This window comes from Cupressus sempervirens, chromosome 4 (assembly GCF_028749045.1).
Source record: "Cupressus sempervirens isolate cs-2001-9-10 chromosome 4, ASM2874904v1, whole genome shotgun sequence".
NCBI lineage: Eukaryota > Viridiplantae > Streptophyta > Pinopsida > Cupressales > Cupressaceae > Cupressus > Cupressus sempervirens.
Genome location: NC_143121.1, coordinates 794,962,626 through 794,980,641, shown reverse-complemented (window position 1 = coordinate 794,980,641; position 18,016 = coordinate 794,962,626).

The window sequence follows — 18,016 nt, the reverse complement described above, 5'->3', positions numbered from 1 at the left end:
ATAGATAGTTTAGATCCATTAGGTGTTTCTATGTTTTGGTTTCATGCATACGAATGTATTATTTAAAGAAATCAATACAAAGAACAACAAATGATTGAGTTTCATTTTAAATCTTGTCTCCTTTCTCAGTAAGCTGTAATGTTTTATGATCTTTGAACAAAGAGCCTAGGTCATAGTTGTAGTCCCTTAAGGTTGTATGTTGTTTCATTGTTACTTATAATTCAAGGAGTTATGTAAATACTTTAGGGAAATCAATAGGGTTGCAAGTTTATTGATGAAGATATTAGGTAAGAATGAGATTTAGATTGAACATAGATATCTATTTAAAAGGTGAATGGATAGATCTAATATTTGAAGATATGAATATGTCTCAGGTATCCATATGTATGTGATTGATTCATAGAATTTGCCAATAGATAAGGCACTAATCAGCCATAGGATCATTAGTTCTTACTACTACATATTAGGGATTTTGTTGAATTCAATAGTATTAATCAAATGCCTTTCCCCCTTTCATGTTGAAGAGCTGAAAAGTCTAACCCTCACTCAGCTTATGAATTGCATTGATTTGCATTTAGCTACTATAGATCTACGTTATCTCATTAGTTATTAGGAGGTATAAGGGTTAAATTTTCTTTGATAGATTCAGGAGTATGTTTTTGCATTCGTACCATATTGATTGATTCTGATGTCCACCTACCTAGGTTTTATAGAGCCTAAAGTAGAATAAGGTTCAAACCTTATAGTTGGCCCAATATCTAAAATTATATGTTAAAGATGGGAGTTAGCTGCCCCTAGATGTACCATTTCTCATCAAGGAAATTTGAAACTTGTAGCATTTCAAAACACCAACATACACCATGGAAAAACTTACCTTCTTTTCATTGTCAATGTTGCAATCAATAATCATCTCTTTTTCAAGATTATGCCACACAATCTCATAGTGGTGATCATGGATACCTTCTACACAAAGCCATGCACAAAAAAAATTCTCATGTAAACATCTAATTAAATTGTAGACATTCTACTCACATCCAATCAAGTGAAAGATGAATACTACATGGCCATCAAAATATACACTACTCAATATGAGTCAAATATTGATAAAGCCACAACCACTGCCATTATTAGGTAGGTTGGTTTGAATAGATCTTCCATTCCTATCCTTCAGGAGCTTCTAGAATTAAAAAAAAACCACAACTATGGCCAATTTTACTCAATCCTTATGAAGCTAGGCTTCATAGGAACATCTTGTAGATGTCCTAGACAATATATGACAGCAACCTCACAATTTAAGGACATGGTTTAGTTCCCTATCCAGGAGAATATTCATCCATTAATTGTAGTGTACCAAATGATACTAGAGTGAGTGTGAGTATAAAAAACATATCTTTTTTGCTACCATATATAGTCATTCTATAAGCTTATTACTTCAACATAGCAAATATCTATACTTTCAACTTTTGTAGTGCCTCTCATGTTTGTAGTATGAACCTCATCTATTTTTATTTGAGAGATACTTGATACTCTTATTTTATGTACATTGACATGACCTGAGTGTTGGATGTTATATTTTGATACAATATCATAGATGCTATACTACTATGCTATTTAGTTTATCATATTTGCATGTTGATGCCATTTCGTGATGACAATAGATCTATGATGATATATAAGCATATGGTAATTGGACATATTTTTCTGATTATGTTAGGTGACAGATTTTATGCTATGGTTATTTACTTCATTCATGTCTCTTTATTATGTATGTGAATGTGAAAAATGTAAATGGATTAATTAGGTATTTTATGCATTATTACTTCAGCTATGATAATATATACAATTACATTTGATCATGTGTTTTAGTGTGTAGGAATTATATCCCTAGCAAAGGCACATAGAGTCAGTGATTCAGTTATTCATATTTTAGCAATGTCATCCATGTATGGTCGATATATCCTTATTTAATTATTTAAACTAAAACCTTTCATTGATTATTAAATCTAAACTCATCTGCATTATGTGATTAGACCAATAAGTGTGTCTATGCATTTAAAGGTTTGCATTGTCATGAAAGTTGTTTACTAATTTGTGTGATTTTGGATTTTTTGGCTTTACATCTTCTTGAATTTAATTTTTGGAAACTTTTCCTAATGTGAATTCCCACCAAGAGGAATAACCTATTTTTGTTTGGGTTGATTTAGAGTCTAGCTAGTCTAACTACATATTTGTCCTAATCAACTATTCACTCTAAAAGTGGATAAGTATTGAAAAAGGGATTTTATTATTCACTTCTCACTTTTGAAAATAGAAAATTGAGAGCTTTTCTAAAATCTCTTCCTAAAAGATTAGAGTTCTATTCATTTTGGGAGTTGAGAGCATGAGATATTCACAAGGTCAGTCTTGTTGGACTTGGCTCAGGTAGACCTTTCTTTTCCATTATTTTTGGCAACTTTGGCAAACATTTTATTTTATTGTGCAAGTTTTAATTCTGCCCCTTTTTCTATCAAGTAGGGCTTTCCCATTTTCTTGTTTCAGTTCCATTCTAGGTTCTATTTTTGGTAGCCATTTGTCTAGAGGATAAGAACTAGTGTTCCCCTCTATTTTTGTTTGCTTGTTCTGCTTAGTTGGTCAGGTATGAACATTTTCTCAAATTTTTGGGATAGGGGTATGGGGTTTTGCTTGTTATGCTGGTTGCTTTTGCATACAGTGTCCAAACCCAAATACTATTGAATTTTTGGCATTTTGGTACCCAAATGTCAAATGGGTTTTAATTTTTAAGTTTTCCAAATTTTGGGATTTTTACCTCATTTCATGTGCCACCTTGTTTTCTCAAGTTTTCTTGGCATGAGTTTGGTTCTGGATCTAGATTATCTATTTGGATGTTGGTCATACCACTATTGTACTTTTATGTTGTATTGGGATTTGTGTCACATCCATCCTCCTAAGTCTATTTTTGGTTGAGTGACTTTTTGTACTATGTTCTCATCTAGTCCTTGTGTAGTGATCATCATGATGGTAATGCACTACACACAAGTAAGTGCACATACATTTTTCGGGTGACTTGCAAGGCCTAATTTTCCATGGATTTTTCAAAAGTTATGATTATTAGGGTTGGGTTGAGAATTTTCATTCCTATGGGAACTCATCATTGGATGAGCATGGGTAGGATAGGGTAGCACATGGAGGGGCTTCTATCCCACAACCTACTAACTATTTTGCATTGGTCAGTAGAAGTTTTATGTAAGTGATAACTAAATTAACATATTGGGTAGTAATAAATATAAGATAATTAAAAATTTTGGTAGTTTACCTTCTATTGAGAAGAGTTACCACCCAGATTGTGTGACTTCTGTTGGGAAGTGTAGCTACCAAACTAGCTTGGGCTTGTCGATGCCAAGAAACTCTTTATGATGTTAGCCCCTACTTAGTACCCCATTGAGTATCTAACTAGGACCTATAGTTATGCATTGTATATGTCTTGGTTTTAGTCATCATAATGTCAAGCATGTGTGTTAGTCATTTATGTTTTCTTTGTGTGTGGTTGTGGTTAGATCATTATCTCCTTTAGCATGGTGGGAGTGGGTGTGTGGGTTCTATGTAGTTGGGAGGTGTAGCTACCTATACCACTACTAGGGATCAGTGTATAGAGATGGTCTATTGTTCTAGCATGACCATCACTAGATGTTTTCACTTAGTACTAAGATTTTGGAGTATGCTTTCTTGTGATTTATGTTTTCATTGGGATGCTTGTATATCATGTTTTGATGATGTTAGTTATTAACGCATTTCCTTATTATGATGATTAGCATATGATAGATGATATTATCTAGTTATATAGAATTATCTCATGCTTCACTTCTAGCATGTTAGATTTACTTATACTTATGTTGTAGCATGTGTTAGTAGTGATGTCCTTATATGATAGTACCAATAATTTGATCGGTAGCTTGGAATTTTATGCATGGGGGGTGACTAGGGTCCACAATGCCCTTATGATGCCAGTATGGTTGGGAACAACCGTGTACTTAGTTTAGTTGTTTTGTACATTACGATGTTGTTTTTAGTTGTTGCTATGTTGTTTTAAGTAGACTATAATGTTACCTTCTGCACTCTACATTTTTACTACGTATTAGATGGTTAAATGTAGTTCCCATCTTTCAATTTAGTATTCAAGTGTTTACACCCAAAATTATGGATTCGATAATCCTTGGTGTTTGTGGAAACTTTATCCCTTAGTTTTGTCTCTTTTCATTTCTAGATTGTTATTCTAGGATTTCATGTAAAATTGTGCATCCTCGGCCAAGAATGCAAGATCTCATGTGGCATATTGAGTTTCTTCATGTGGCCTTGGAACTTTCTTGTGTGAAACACAACACCAGTGTCGAGTACATTGGTTGTTTAGCCAAGTACTTCTTTGTGCCACATGATGCACATCCTCACATAGAATGCACTTTCTAATGGGGCATGTTGCACATCTTCACACAAAAACCTATTAGTATGTGGTCCTCATATGAAAAATAGGGGGCATCTCCACTAGTTTCTATGGATCATTTTATAGTGATTCTAGTACCCTTTGGGTTTACTTAAATTACCATGCTCTAACAAATCTTAGCTTCTCTATATTGTTGTCATTTTGGACTCCCGTTTGGTTAGTATGTATGTATGTTAGTTTGGGTAGTGGCATTTAGAGATTCATTAGTTGTTGGGATGGTGGTTAAGTCTTCCATTGTGATTTATATGATCCATGTATGATGTTTTCATGTGCACTCATACTTGTAAAAAAAATATCTTTGCTCATATTTCATCCTTGTTCCAAAGATCTCTATGTAGGGTATTACATCCAGTATCAGAGTCCATGTTGCAACATTGGGATCTATGTGTTATGATTCTACTATGGTTTTTCTTTCTATTGTGTATTTTTATATTATGGTTGCTATTTTGATATCTTGTTAGTTAATGGTTTTGACTCTTATGCTTGTGATCCAAGTGTGTTAACATTAGCTTGTTGTTCCCATAGTTATGCCTCTTGCATGTAGACCTAGTGGCTCTGGTGGTACCCGTAGTGGTAACCATAGAGATAAACAACAAGAAGAGGAATTTTAGGAAGGAGAGGGAGAATGGGGTAATAATGATAATTAGAATGGCATGGAGTCATTGATGCCAGTTCTCCAAGAGATTCTTGCTTAATTGGGGCCTCATGTAGAGGATTGTCAATAGGATCATGATCAGGAAGAGGGATCCCATCATGGAGATTCCCATCATTCAAATCATAGAGCAAAGGAATGTAAATGTGAACATTCCCATACTCCACTAGGAGGTAGAGGGCACCATCGAGATTTTAGGGACTACAATAGTGAAGATTCCATCAGGTTGGATATTGTGAAGTCCATTCATCAATCTGAACTACCATTCTATGATGGTAAGGGAGGTGTCCTCAAGGTAAAAAATTGGTTATAGGAGATGAATCATTTCTTCACCATGTATCCATATGAAACCAATATGAGGGCCCATTGTGTGATTATGTAGTTGAAGTAACATGCACACATTTGGTGGAATATTGAGAGTTAGAAGCTCTAGATTATAATTGTAGATCTCACCTGGGAGATCATTGAGGAGAGATTTTGAGAGAGATTCTAATCTCCTTAGTTTAGGGAGCCATGCTGATGAGTTCCATGTGATCCAACAAGGGAACATGGTAGTGGATCAATATGAAATTTGGTTCTTTGAGCTTAGGTAGTATTCTTGCTACAATCATGATGATTTACTCCTAGCTCATCATTTTATCTAAGGCCTCAAGGATGCCCTCATTAGATAAGTCTGTATGCATCAACCTTGACCTCTTATTTTTGTCATAGAGAAGGCACATATTACAAAGGATAATTTATCTATAGGTTTTAGTGGTAGATATAATTCTTAGAACCAAAGTGCTTAGAATTTAGGGCAAGATGTACAATACTCTCAATCCTTTGGGAAGAGCCAAACCCACTCATCACCCTCACAAGGTGGTAATCATCATTTCTAATCGAAATTAAAATGGTTTAAAAATGGATAGAATGCTAGTGACTCTGGAAAGAAAGGAGATAACTAGAACTAAGGACAAAAATCCTAGTAGGATCATCCCCCTCAGAGTGCATAGTAGAATTCTAGTAAGGGTAGTGGACCTTATCCTAGTGCTACCTAAAGTGGTATGGAACAGGTTCCAACTTTGGAGGAAATTGTTATTCTTGTTTTCAACCTAGCCATAAATCCTTTGAGGGCTCCATCAAACCACCGTTTGGACCTAGTAAGGGTACAACAAGATCTAAGCCTACTTTAGGAGATGTTGGTAAGAATCATAGAGTATTTGCAGTGGTTGACAACCATCAAGTGGATCATCAAGGTAAAGTAGTCAAGGCTACACGCATGTTACATGGTATTTCAACTTTAATTTTGTTTGACTTTGATGCTTCAAATTATTTCATTTATGCACCTCTTGTTCAGGGATGTTAGCTAGTGGTAGTGCATTAGGTCAATAGGTGGTAGGTTGAGTTAGCCATGGGTTCCAAGGTGGTTATTGACTCGTTGGTCAGGGATTGTATTTTTAATTTGGGAACCTTCACCACAATAGTGGATCTATGCATTCTACCTTTGGGATTGTATGATATTGTGTTGGTCATGTAGCTACACATCAAGAGAATATTTATTGTCATTGTAAGATGGTACAATGTGTTGATGACACAAGTGGGCAAGTGGAACTTTTGGGAGTCTTGAGACCAGTCTCACTTTGGATTCTCTTAGCTAATCAGCTAAAGTAGAGTGTGCAGAATGGTTGTCAGTTGTTTTTTGATTCCATTAGTGATCTCAGGGAAATTGAGAACCATATGATGACACTTGATGATTACCCACTCCTTTGTGTGTATGCAGATGTGTTTCCCAATGAGATTCTCAGTTTACTACCATAATGTGACATTGATTTTTGGATTTATTTTGTACTAGGAGCAAAGCCAATTTCACGAGATCCTTACCACATGACTACTTAGGAGTTTAGTGAGCTTAGATTGTAGTTGGAGGAATTGTTGGCCAAGGACCATATTTGTCCTAGTGTATCCATGTGGTGTGCACCACTCATTTTTGTGAAGAAGAAGGATAGTTTATTTCATTTGTGCATTGACTACTGATATTTAAATAAGGTGATGGTGAAAAACCCTTCTACTTTACCAAGTATAGATGACTTGTTCGATCAGATGAAGGAAGCATGATGCTCTTGAAGATTGATCTTAAGTTAGGATAACATCAACTTCATATCCAAGAGGTTGATATTCATCGAACAAATTTTTGTACATATTATGGGCATTATGATTTTATAGTTGTACCCTTTAGGTTAACCAATGTGCCATAAGCATTTATGAGTTTAATGAATGGATTATTTCATACTTACCTCAATTAGTGTGTCATTGTATTCTTAGATGACATATTGATCTATTTGAAGACTATGGAGGAGCACAAAGTCCATTTACATTAGGTATTGTAGTGCTTTAGAGACCATTAGTTGTATGGCAACTTGAGTAAATGTGGGTTCTTCCAATCTGAGGTGAAGTTTTTGGGGCACATCATAACTAGTGATGGAATTGTAGTGGATCTAGAGAAGATTTGTGCTATCATGGATTGGATGGTACCCACTAATGTCTTAGAAGTTCATAGTTTTATGGGATTGGTAGGTTACTACTGCCACTTCATGAAGGATTTTTCATGAGTGGCCCATCCCATAACTCTCTTTAGTGGAAATGGAAGAATTTTTTTTGGTCAAACTAGTGTGAGGTAGCACTTAATTCCCTTAAGGAGTGTTTGACTAGTGCACTAGTCCTTGCATGACCTAATTCTAAAGGTGATTTCATGGTTTGCATAGATGCTTCATTGGAAGGTGTGGGTACACTATTGGTATAGGATGTTCAAGTGATTACATATGAGTCCACGAAACTCAAGGACCATGAGCTTAACTACCCCACTCATGATTTAGAACTCACGGTTTTGGTGCATGCCCTTGTCCATTGGAGGAATTTTTTTTTGGGACACAAGTTTGAGTTGCATGGTGATCATCAAAGCTTGTAGTATATCTTTACTCAACCAAACTTGAATGCACAACAAATCATTGGATGGAGTTCTTGTGCGAATATGACTTTGATATTTGTTATGTTAAAGGGAAGGAGAATTTTTTTGTAGATGCCTTGAGTAGAAGGTGACATGAGGTATTAATGATATCATTGGGAGTGGATTTGCATGCCTGTATCTTGGAGGCTTTCCCTAATGACACTTGGTATTAGGAAGTGAGGCAGATATTGAGTCTAGGTGTACCCTTGAGGGGAGATTTTTAGGATATATGCTTGAGTTTGATGGACTATTGCAACACTTGGGGTATATTTATGTACCCGTGTCAAGTGATCTTTGTAAGGTTGTTTTGTTAGAAGTGCACCACACACTGTATTTATTATATCTTAGTATTAAGAAGATACATGCTGATCTCAAATAGCTATGCTTTTGGGTAGGGATGAGATGATATGTTGCTGATTTTGTTGCTATATGTCTTGAGTGCTAGAGAGTGAAGGTAGAGCATCAACATCTGATAGGTCTTTTGCAACCACATACCATTCCACAATGGAAGTGGGATATGATATCCATTGATTTTATCACAAAATTTCCCATGTCATCATAGAGACATGATTGTATCATGGTGATAGTAGACAAATTGTTCAAAGTAGCACATTTTTCACTCATGAGAGCATCCTACACAAATTCTTATGTACCACATGTGTTCTTGGAGGATATTTTTCATTTGCATGGGATTCTATGTTAGATTATTTCAGATGGAGATCTAGTGTTTACTTATGCATTATGGACATCTCTCTAGCATTCTTTGGGCATCTAGTTCAATTTTAGTTTGACTTATCACCTAAAGAATAATGGTTAGACTGAGAGAGTGAATTGGGTTTTTGAGGATATACTTTCAACGTATGTTATGGATAGGTAGGTGAAGTGCGAGGACTATTTGTACCTTGTTGAGTTTGCATAAAATAATGGGTATCATAGTTCTCTTGGCATGTCACCTTTTCATGCATTGTATGACAGACCATGTCATACCCCTTTGAATTGGGAATGCTTAAAGGATTGAGTTCTTTTGGATCTAGAGATGCTTCAGGATATGGAGCAATAGGTTGTTCATATTAGGGAGCATTTTGTTACTACTTAAGATAGGTAGAAGAAGTATGCAGATGCTCGTAGGTTGGATTGTCACTTTTCTATTGGTGATAGGGTGTTTTTGAGAGTGCGGTTGAGGAAGAGCCTCATGCATTATGGGAAAGGCTCTAAGTTGGCACCACATTTGGTCCAACCATTTGAGACCCTTGAGAGGATTGGTCCTATTTCTTATCATCTAGCATTGCCACCTAGCCTATCGTGCATCCATGATGGCTTTCATGTTTCTATTTTGAGGTAGTATATTTTGAATGTGACCCATGTTCTTGATTGGGAAGCTTTGCAGGTAGTAAACAACCAACTGACTTTGGAGCCCATTCATATCCTAAACCACTGGAGGTTGACCTTGTGAGCTTGTGACATCGATTAGGTAAGGGTCGAAAGGGACCCGAGCGATGAGACCTTTATGACTTGGGAGGATGCTACACAATTGAGGGGATTGTATCCCTACCTTTTTGCTGGCTTCCAGGAGTAATCCTATGCTAGTTGGGGAGGATGTACTGCCTCTCGTGTTTGTTATTTGTACCTCATCTATTTTGATTTGAGAGATACTTGATACTCTTATTTTATTTACTTTGAGATGACTTGAAGGTTAGATGTTATATTTTGATTCAGTATCATAGATGTTATAATACTATGTTGTTTAGTTTATCATATTTTCATGTTGATGCCATTTTGAGATGATAATAGATCTATGATGATATTTGAGTATCTTGTATTTGGACATATTTTTATGATTATGTCAGGTGACAAATTTTATGCTATGGTGATTTACTTCATTCTTGTCTCTTTATGCTTTATGCAAATGTGAGTGATTTAAATGGATTAATTAGGTATTTTTTGCATTATTTATTTGGCTATGATATTATATGCAATTGCACTTGATTGTGTGTTATAGTGTATAGGAATTATATCCCTAGCAATGGCACATGGAGTTATTGATTCATCTATTCATATTTTACCAATGTTGTCCTTGTATGGTCAACGTATCCTTATTTAATTATTTAAATTCAAACCTTTTAGTGATTATTAAATCCAAAGTCATCTTCATTAAATGATTAGACTAGTAAGTGTGTCTGTGCATTTAGACGTTTGTATTATCACGAAAGTTTTTTAGTAATTTCTGTGATTTTAGACTTTTGGGCTTTAAATATTCTCAAATTTAATTTATGGTAGCTTTTCCTTAGGTGAATTCCCATTATGAGGAATAACCTACTTTCATTTGGGTTGATTTGGAGTCTAGCTAGTTTGACTAACTATTTTCCCTAATCAACTATTCACTCAAAAAGTGAATAAGTATTGAAAAAGGGATTTTATTATTCACTTCTCACTTTTGAAAATAGAAAATTGAGAGCTTTTCTCAAATCCTCTTCCTAAATGATTGGATTTATGTTTGTTCTGGGAGCTATGAGCATGAGATCTTTGTGAGGTCAATCTTGTTGGATTTGGCTCAAATAGACCTTGCTTTGCCATGATTTTTGGCAACTTTGCTGGACATTTTATTTTATTGTGTGGGTTTTAGTTCTACCCCTTTTCTTGTCGGCTAGGGCTTTCTTGTTTCCTTATTTCTCTTCCATTTTAGGTTCTATTTTTGGTATCTATTTTTATGGAGGCTAAGAACTAGTGTTTCCCTCCATTTCTATTTATTGGTTCTGCTCGATTGGTCGAGTATGAATATTTTCCTAATTTTTTGGGATGGGGGTTTCGGGTTTTGCACCATTATTTTGGTTACTTTTTCATATGGTGTCCAAACCCAATTATAATTGGATTTTTGGGGTTTTTGTACCCAAAGGTCAAATGGGTTTTAATTTTGAAGTTTTCCAAATTTTTGGGTTTTTACCTCATTTTGCATGCTACCTTGTTTTCTCGGATTTTCTTTGCATGAGTTTGGTCATGGACCTGAATCATTCATTTGGATGTCTATTAGACCTCTATTGCACTTTTATGTTGCATTGGGATGCATGCTACATCCATCCTCCTGATTCTATTTTTAGTTGAATAACTTTTTGTATTGTGTTCTCATCTAATCCTTGTGTTATGATCATCATGATGGTGGTCAACCACACACAAGTACATATGCATACATTTGTTAGGTGACTTGTGAGGCCTGATCTTCAGTGGTACTTGTGGAAATTATGATCATTGGGATTGGTTTGGGAATTTGCATGCCTACAAGCACTCATATTTGGATGAGCATGGTTAGGTTAGGGTAGCACATGGAGGGGCTTCTATCCTGCAACCTGGTGACTATTTCCTACTGGTTGGTGGAAGAAGTTTTATGTAAGTGATAAATAAATTAAAATATTGGCTAGTAATAAATATAAGATAATTAAAATGCTGGGAAGAGTTACCACCCAGATTATGTGCTCTTCATTGGGGAGTGTAGTTTCTAAACTAGCTTGGGCTTGTTGATGCCAAGTGACTCTCCATAATGTCAACCCCTACTTAGTAGCCCATTGAGTGTCTAACTAGGAATTGTAGTTATGCATTATATATGTCTTGGATTCAGTCATCATAATGCCTAGTTTGTGTGTTAGCCATGGATGTTTTCTTTCTGTGTGGTTGTGGTTGGATCATTATCTTCATCATCACGATGGGAGTGTGCTTATGGGTTCCACGTGTTTGGGAGATGTAGCCACCTATACCACTACTAGGGACCAGTGTACAAAGATGGTCTATTTTTCTAGCCTGACCATGATTAGATGTTTTCACTTGGTACTTCAGTTTCTAGAGTATGCTTTCTTGCGATTTATGCTTTCATCTGGATGCTTGTATATCATGTTTTGATGATGTTAGTTATTGATGTATTTTCTTATTATGATGATTAGCATATGATAGATGATGTTATCTAGTTTTATAGGATTATCTCATGCTTTACTTCTATGATGTTAGATTTAGTTATGCTTATGTTGTAGCATGTGTTAGTGCTGATGTCCTTATATGATAGTACTACTAGTCTGATTGGTAGCTTGGGATATTACATGTCTGGGATGGCTAGGGTCCATAATGGCCTTATCATGCCATTATGGTTGGGAGGAATCGCATACTTAGTTTGGTTGTTTTGTACATTGTGATGTTATTTTTAGTTGTTGCTATGTTGTTTTAAGTACACTATGATGTTACCTTTTGTACTTTCCCTTTTACTATTTTTTAGATGCTTAGATGTGTTTCCCATCTTTTAGTTTACTATTTGAGTGTTCATGCCTTGAATTGTGGATCCAATACTCCCCAACATGGAGAAGCTTTATCCCTTATTTTTATCTCTTTTCATTTCTATATTTTGTTCTTGGATTTTGCATGAAATCATGCATCATCATGTGAGGATGCAAGATCTTGTGTGTCATGTTGGGTTTCTTGACATGCCCTTGGCATTTTCTCATGTAAAACCCAACACCAGTGTTCAGTGCATTGGCTATTTGGCCAAGCACTTCCTCACACAACATGGTGTACATCCTCATGCAAAATGAACTTTCACTAGGCATGCTTCATATCTTTGCATGAAAACATGTCAGTCTATGGTCCTCATGCAGAAAATAGGGGCATCTACACTAGTTTTTAGGGATCATTTTCTGGTGATTCTAGTACCCTTTGGGTTTACTTAAATTACCATGCTCTGAGAGATCTTAGATTATTTATATTTTTTTCATTTTGGACTTCAGTTTCCACTTGTGTGTATGTTAGTTTAGGTATTGTCATTTGGAGATATGTTGGTTGTCGAGATGGTGGTTAAGCCTTTTGTTTCGATATATATGATCTGTGTATGATGTTGTCATGTGCACTCATACTTGAAAAAAAAATTCTTGACTTGTATTTCATCCTTGTTCCAAGGATCTCTAGGTGTGGTATTACAACTTTCCTTCAAGTCCACTCATAAGTATAATTATAATAATGATGTATATAAAACTCTATGGGTGCTTGTTATCAGAACAAGAGTGAAGGTGATTGGATATAATGCCACAATTTAGATTGTATTCAAAGGAACCAATTTCTATCAGGCTTTTATGTTTGTGTGAGCCATTTAGATTAGAGTAGCTTTATGGGTTTTTGACCATTTCAAAATTACTAGTATCTCACAATGTAAATCCCATCAACTAATTGACAAACTTTCTATTGATCTAATTATTTCCATTTCATTTTGATTAATAGCCTTATGAAAGTTTTAATAAGAAGAAAAGGAGAGGGAAGTTAGTAGAAAATATTAGTACCATGTTTTGTCTTTAACCTCCTTTTGAATCTCTAGTTGCATTGGTTTAGTGGAAATTTAAAAAAAAATACAATTCATACTTTAGAAATTTTCTTTTAGATTAGCATGATGTTATCTCTATACCATTATGAGCACCATGTTCATTGTCATGTCATAAATTCTTCTATTTAAAACACTAAATTTTTTAAAATCTAGTTAAGTTTGAATTTAGTTTATTATTTTCTTAATTATTATTTTAATCTTGATTTAAACATTAATAGATATTAAAAAAAAATTGTGAACAAATCTCAGTGAAATACATTACATCAACATGGTTATGCTCATATTTTTTTGTTTTACATATCCATCTCATTGCTAGTAATGTAGACACCTAAAAATCCTTTAGAAAATAAAGTATTTTTATTTTTTGAAAAAGTCCTGATGACATCATCATTTATTAATTAATTAATTATTTAATTAATTAATTAATTTTTATGCCATTAAATCCCTTTATCTTAATTAAAAATATTTAATTAAGGAATCCCTCCCAAAAATGTTTAAATCTTATTTAAACATTATTTCCTTATTTATTAATTATTTAATTAATAAATTGACCAAAAATCCTAAAATAAATTAAAAAATTATTTTTTGCCCAAAACTTGGCCAATTTCCTTATGACCAATAACCTCTTTCAAAATCTTCTAATCCTTCTTTAATTTCGATTAAAGGCTAATCTCATCATTTCCTACCCCTAACCCCAACTCAAAATATTTAATTAAAATTAAATATTAATCCTCATGTTTATTAAAAAAGTTTTAATAAATATCTCCTCAACCCAAACCCTTGAAATAAATAAAACTTTATTTATTTTCTAAAAATCTAATTTATCCTCATCCTAGGAAATTCTAGACTATTCTAGAAAGTCTTTATCCTCATCCAAAGTCTAGACTCTTCTAGAAGATGTCTTTAAACCTAATCCTAATCCCCTCCTAACCTTGTCACATTCCCTAAACATGGGTTAAAACTTACTAACCCAAGCCAAAGTTAACAAATATCTCCTCCTTCACCCACCCTCATTAAATGCCATCCAATTGCCTATCCCTAAGCTAATCCTAAACCATCCTAATCCATCCTCTAATCATTTGCACAAGCCTAAACAAGCTTAAAACCCTCCTAATCAAGTCCAAGTCGAAATTGCTCTAATCACCCTCAAAATATCTCAACCATAAAACTTTATGAAGTCCACTAGGTCATAAATGACTCTTACAAGCCCTTTTATTGCTCTTACAAGTTATTATGAGGGTCTTTATGAAGATTTTATCCCTTGAGCCTCCTTTGTTGACTCATCCTTCCCCTTTCCTCCATCCTCTCACCATGTGACATGTGTCACTCCTTGATTTTCTATAAGGAAGCACAATCCATGTGCTCTCCTCTCATGCAATCTGAGCCCTCCATAAGCTTTTTCCCATCCTTGCATCTTAGCCCTCAAACCCTCAAGCCTCTTGCCTATAAATTGGATCCTTCCCCTTTGCAAAATAACACAATCCATGAAGTAAAGTTATAATGCTATTTTGAGAGCCAAATCCATACTAAAGCCATCTATCCACACCAAAAATCCACAATCATCCATTGAAGCCTTTGGAAGCATATTGAGCATACATCCTATCCATTTAGATAAAGCTACTCAACAAGAGAGCTTCTTATTGAGAGAGTCCATTAATGGCTCATATTCTCAATTGAGAGCTCATCTTAGTCTATCTTGAAGTTTATGAATTTTGTTTAGTTTGTAGAAGCTTTATTTAAATTTGGTTTCTATTAGCATACTAACATTGCTCATATACAAGTAAAACTAGCAATAAAATATTTTCTAGATATATATTACTATTCTAATAGAATATCATCCCTTAATTTATGTCCAAATTATGATTTTTTAAATATATGATTAAAATATGCATTCACATAAGAGAAAGAAATTTACAGCAACTTTAGTTTTCTAAAAAGAAAAGTTGCTTGACAAGATTTTACTTTTAAAATTGGAACTGCATATATCTTTATTTTTGTATCTTAAAAGTATAATAAACAATACATTTTTTCCCTTTTTCTTTGCTACAAATTACATTCTAATTCTCTTTGAGGTATGTAGCATAAATAACATACTATAAATAATTGGAAGTCTTTCCTTTACACTGTTACAAAAAAATACTTATTCTTAAACAAAGTGGAGGACAATGAATGTTCAAAGGACTCCTAGACTTATAGATAATCCTAGATAGCCTTCAATAAAATTATATGGTCATGGAAATCTTACTTCCCCACCTAGACCTTTACAAGGCCAGTCACAAGCTAAGAGAACTAGATACAAAACTAGGGTACACACACACCACACACAAAACAAAAGAAGATACAAATAAGAATATACAAAAACCAAGAAATGCCCTTTTTATTCCTGATGAAGGGTGCTCCCCTTAATACCATAAACACATAATAGAAACAAAGAAAAAACATCAATGTGCAAGAAAAAAAATGGGCTTCTCATTATCACTGCAATTGTGGAATTACAAAATTTAGAATTATAATATGCTATCCCACATGGGTGCCTCTATTATAGTAATCTACAAGATGAAGTTGTGAACTATCACCAAGACTTGTCATGGACAATGTTTAGGCATTTCTTAGATAGAAAATTTATGTTTCTTGGGATGGTTCTAGACACTCAAACTTATTACCTAGGGATGAAAAACCCTAACAATACATATAAAGCCAGCCAAATCACCTTTGACATTTATTTTGGATGTTTTGGTTAGCCCACCTTCAGAAGACCATAATTCTCAAACCATTGCTCTGATTGGCTATTATAACCACTTTTCAGAAACTTCATCTTTTGATCCAAATGCTTAGATCAATGCAAGCACCCATCTATCAAGTTTTTAGGCCTTATCAAGGAACTTTTAGGCCTCCAACAGTGAGCCTGAAGTTTATATTCCAAAATTGCAAACCAAAAATCCGTAATAAATCTATGAATATGCATGATATGACATTGAAACTCAATCGGTAGGTTGATATATCCAAGATGAACATCCACCTCTAAAATTATGACATTATAAGCTCATATTCATGAATGACTTAATAAGTAGCAAGCCTCCATAGACAAAAACTCTACATTAAGAAAACCATTATTGAAACAACTCAAGGGAAATATTTTTTGGGTGATGTAGGATTTGTCTTATACATTGGATGCTCCTACATCAGACACTCAAGATAATTTAAGAAGTGATCCCATCACATCTAAAGTATGAAGAAGAAGAAAAAATATGGTTAACCTCCTCCCTTTCTAGCAATTATGAATATTCTATTGGTCTCCCTTTCCATTTGACTAGGTATTCTTCATAAGTTTATGTAAGAAATGATAAGATTGAGCAAGGAACAAGAAAAAATCCAAGTAAGTTAAGTGTGAAACAATGTTACCATGAGATAAGCAAAATCCAAGAGCATACACCAAGATGGTTCAACAATGGAGACAAGGATTTATAAGGGGAAAGCAAAGAAAACCCCTTGTGAGTATTATGAATGAAGGCAAATGCCTAGAGAAGAGAGAGAGAGAGTGCTGGAGCAAAATAGCTCAAGACAATAACATCAAAGTGATAAGAGTGTAGAAGAAAGAAGGAGGAGCATCTCTTATAAAGAGATGAGAAAGGAGTTGCATGTGTAACTCCCATTTCTATGAATGCCACATTCATAATAGGTGTGTGCAAAGTGTCACAATCCTCTTAAGGAGGATAAACTAAATTCCTTAATAAAGGAAAAAATGAGTTATCCTCACATGTGGAATAAAGGACAAACAATGACATGTCCTCCACATGTGTACAATAGGACAAACTACATTTAGGTATCCTTGTAATATCCCAATTAATACATCCAAGGGAAGATTAACCTTTCTAACACCCCTCCTTAACGTTTACTTGGGGAGTTTACATCAACGGGTTGTAAACCCAAATTTTTACAATGGAATTGAAATCTCTCTTTATAAAGTGGTTTGGTTAAAATATCAACCACTTGATCTTCACCTTTACAATAGAGAAGAGTAATTTTCTTGTCTTCAACTTGTTCTCAAATGAAGTGATGTTGAAGTGAAATATGTTTGGTTCGTGCATGAAAAACTAGATTCTTTGCCAAGGCAATAGCACTTTGATTATCACAATGTATAGGGGTAGGTGATTGTTGAGGTAGACCCAAATCGTCAAGAAGTCTTCTAATCCATAAAGCTTCCTTAGCTGCATTGGTACAACCTTTGTATTTAGCTTCAGTTAAGCAAAGGGAAATAGAGTGTTCTTTTTTGCTTTTCCAAGAAATTGCACCTGAACCAACAAAGAAACAATAGCCACAAGTGGATTTCCCATCATTGGGATCTCCACCTAGATCGGAATCAGTATAGCCATGTAAAATAAATTCAGAATTGGCATCATAGAATAATCCCATATTAATAGTTCCTTTAATGTACCTTAAGATTCATTTAGCAACTTTAAAATGAGTTTGTTGAGGTTTAGACATAAATCGAGAAACTAAACCAACACTATAAGCAATATCAGGTCTAGTAAGAGTTAA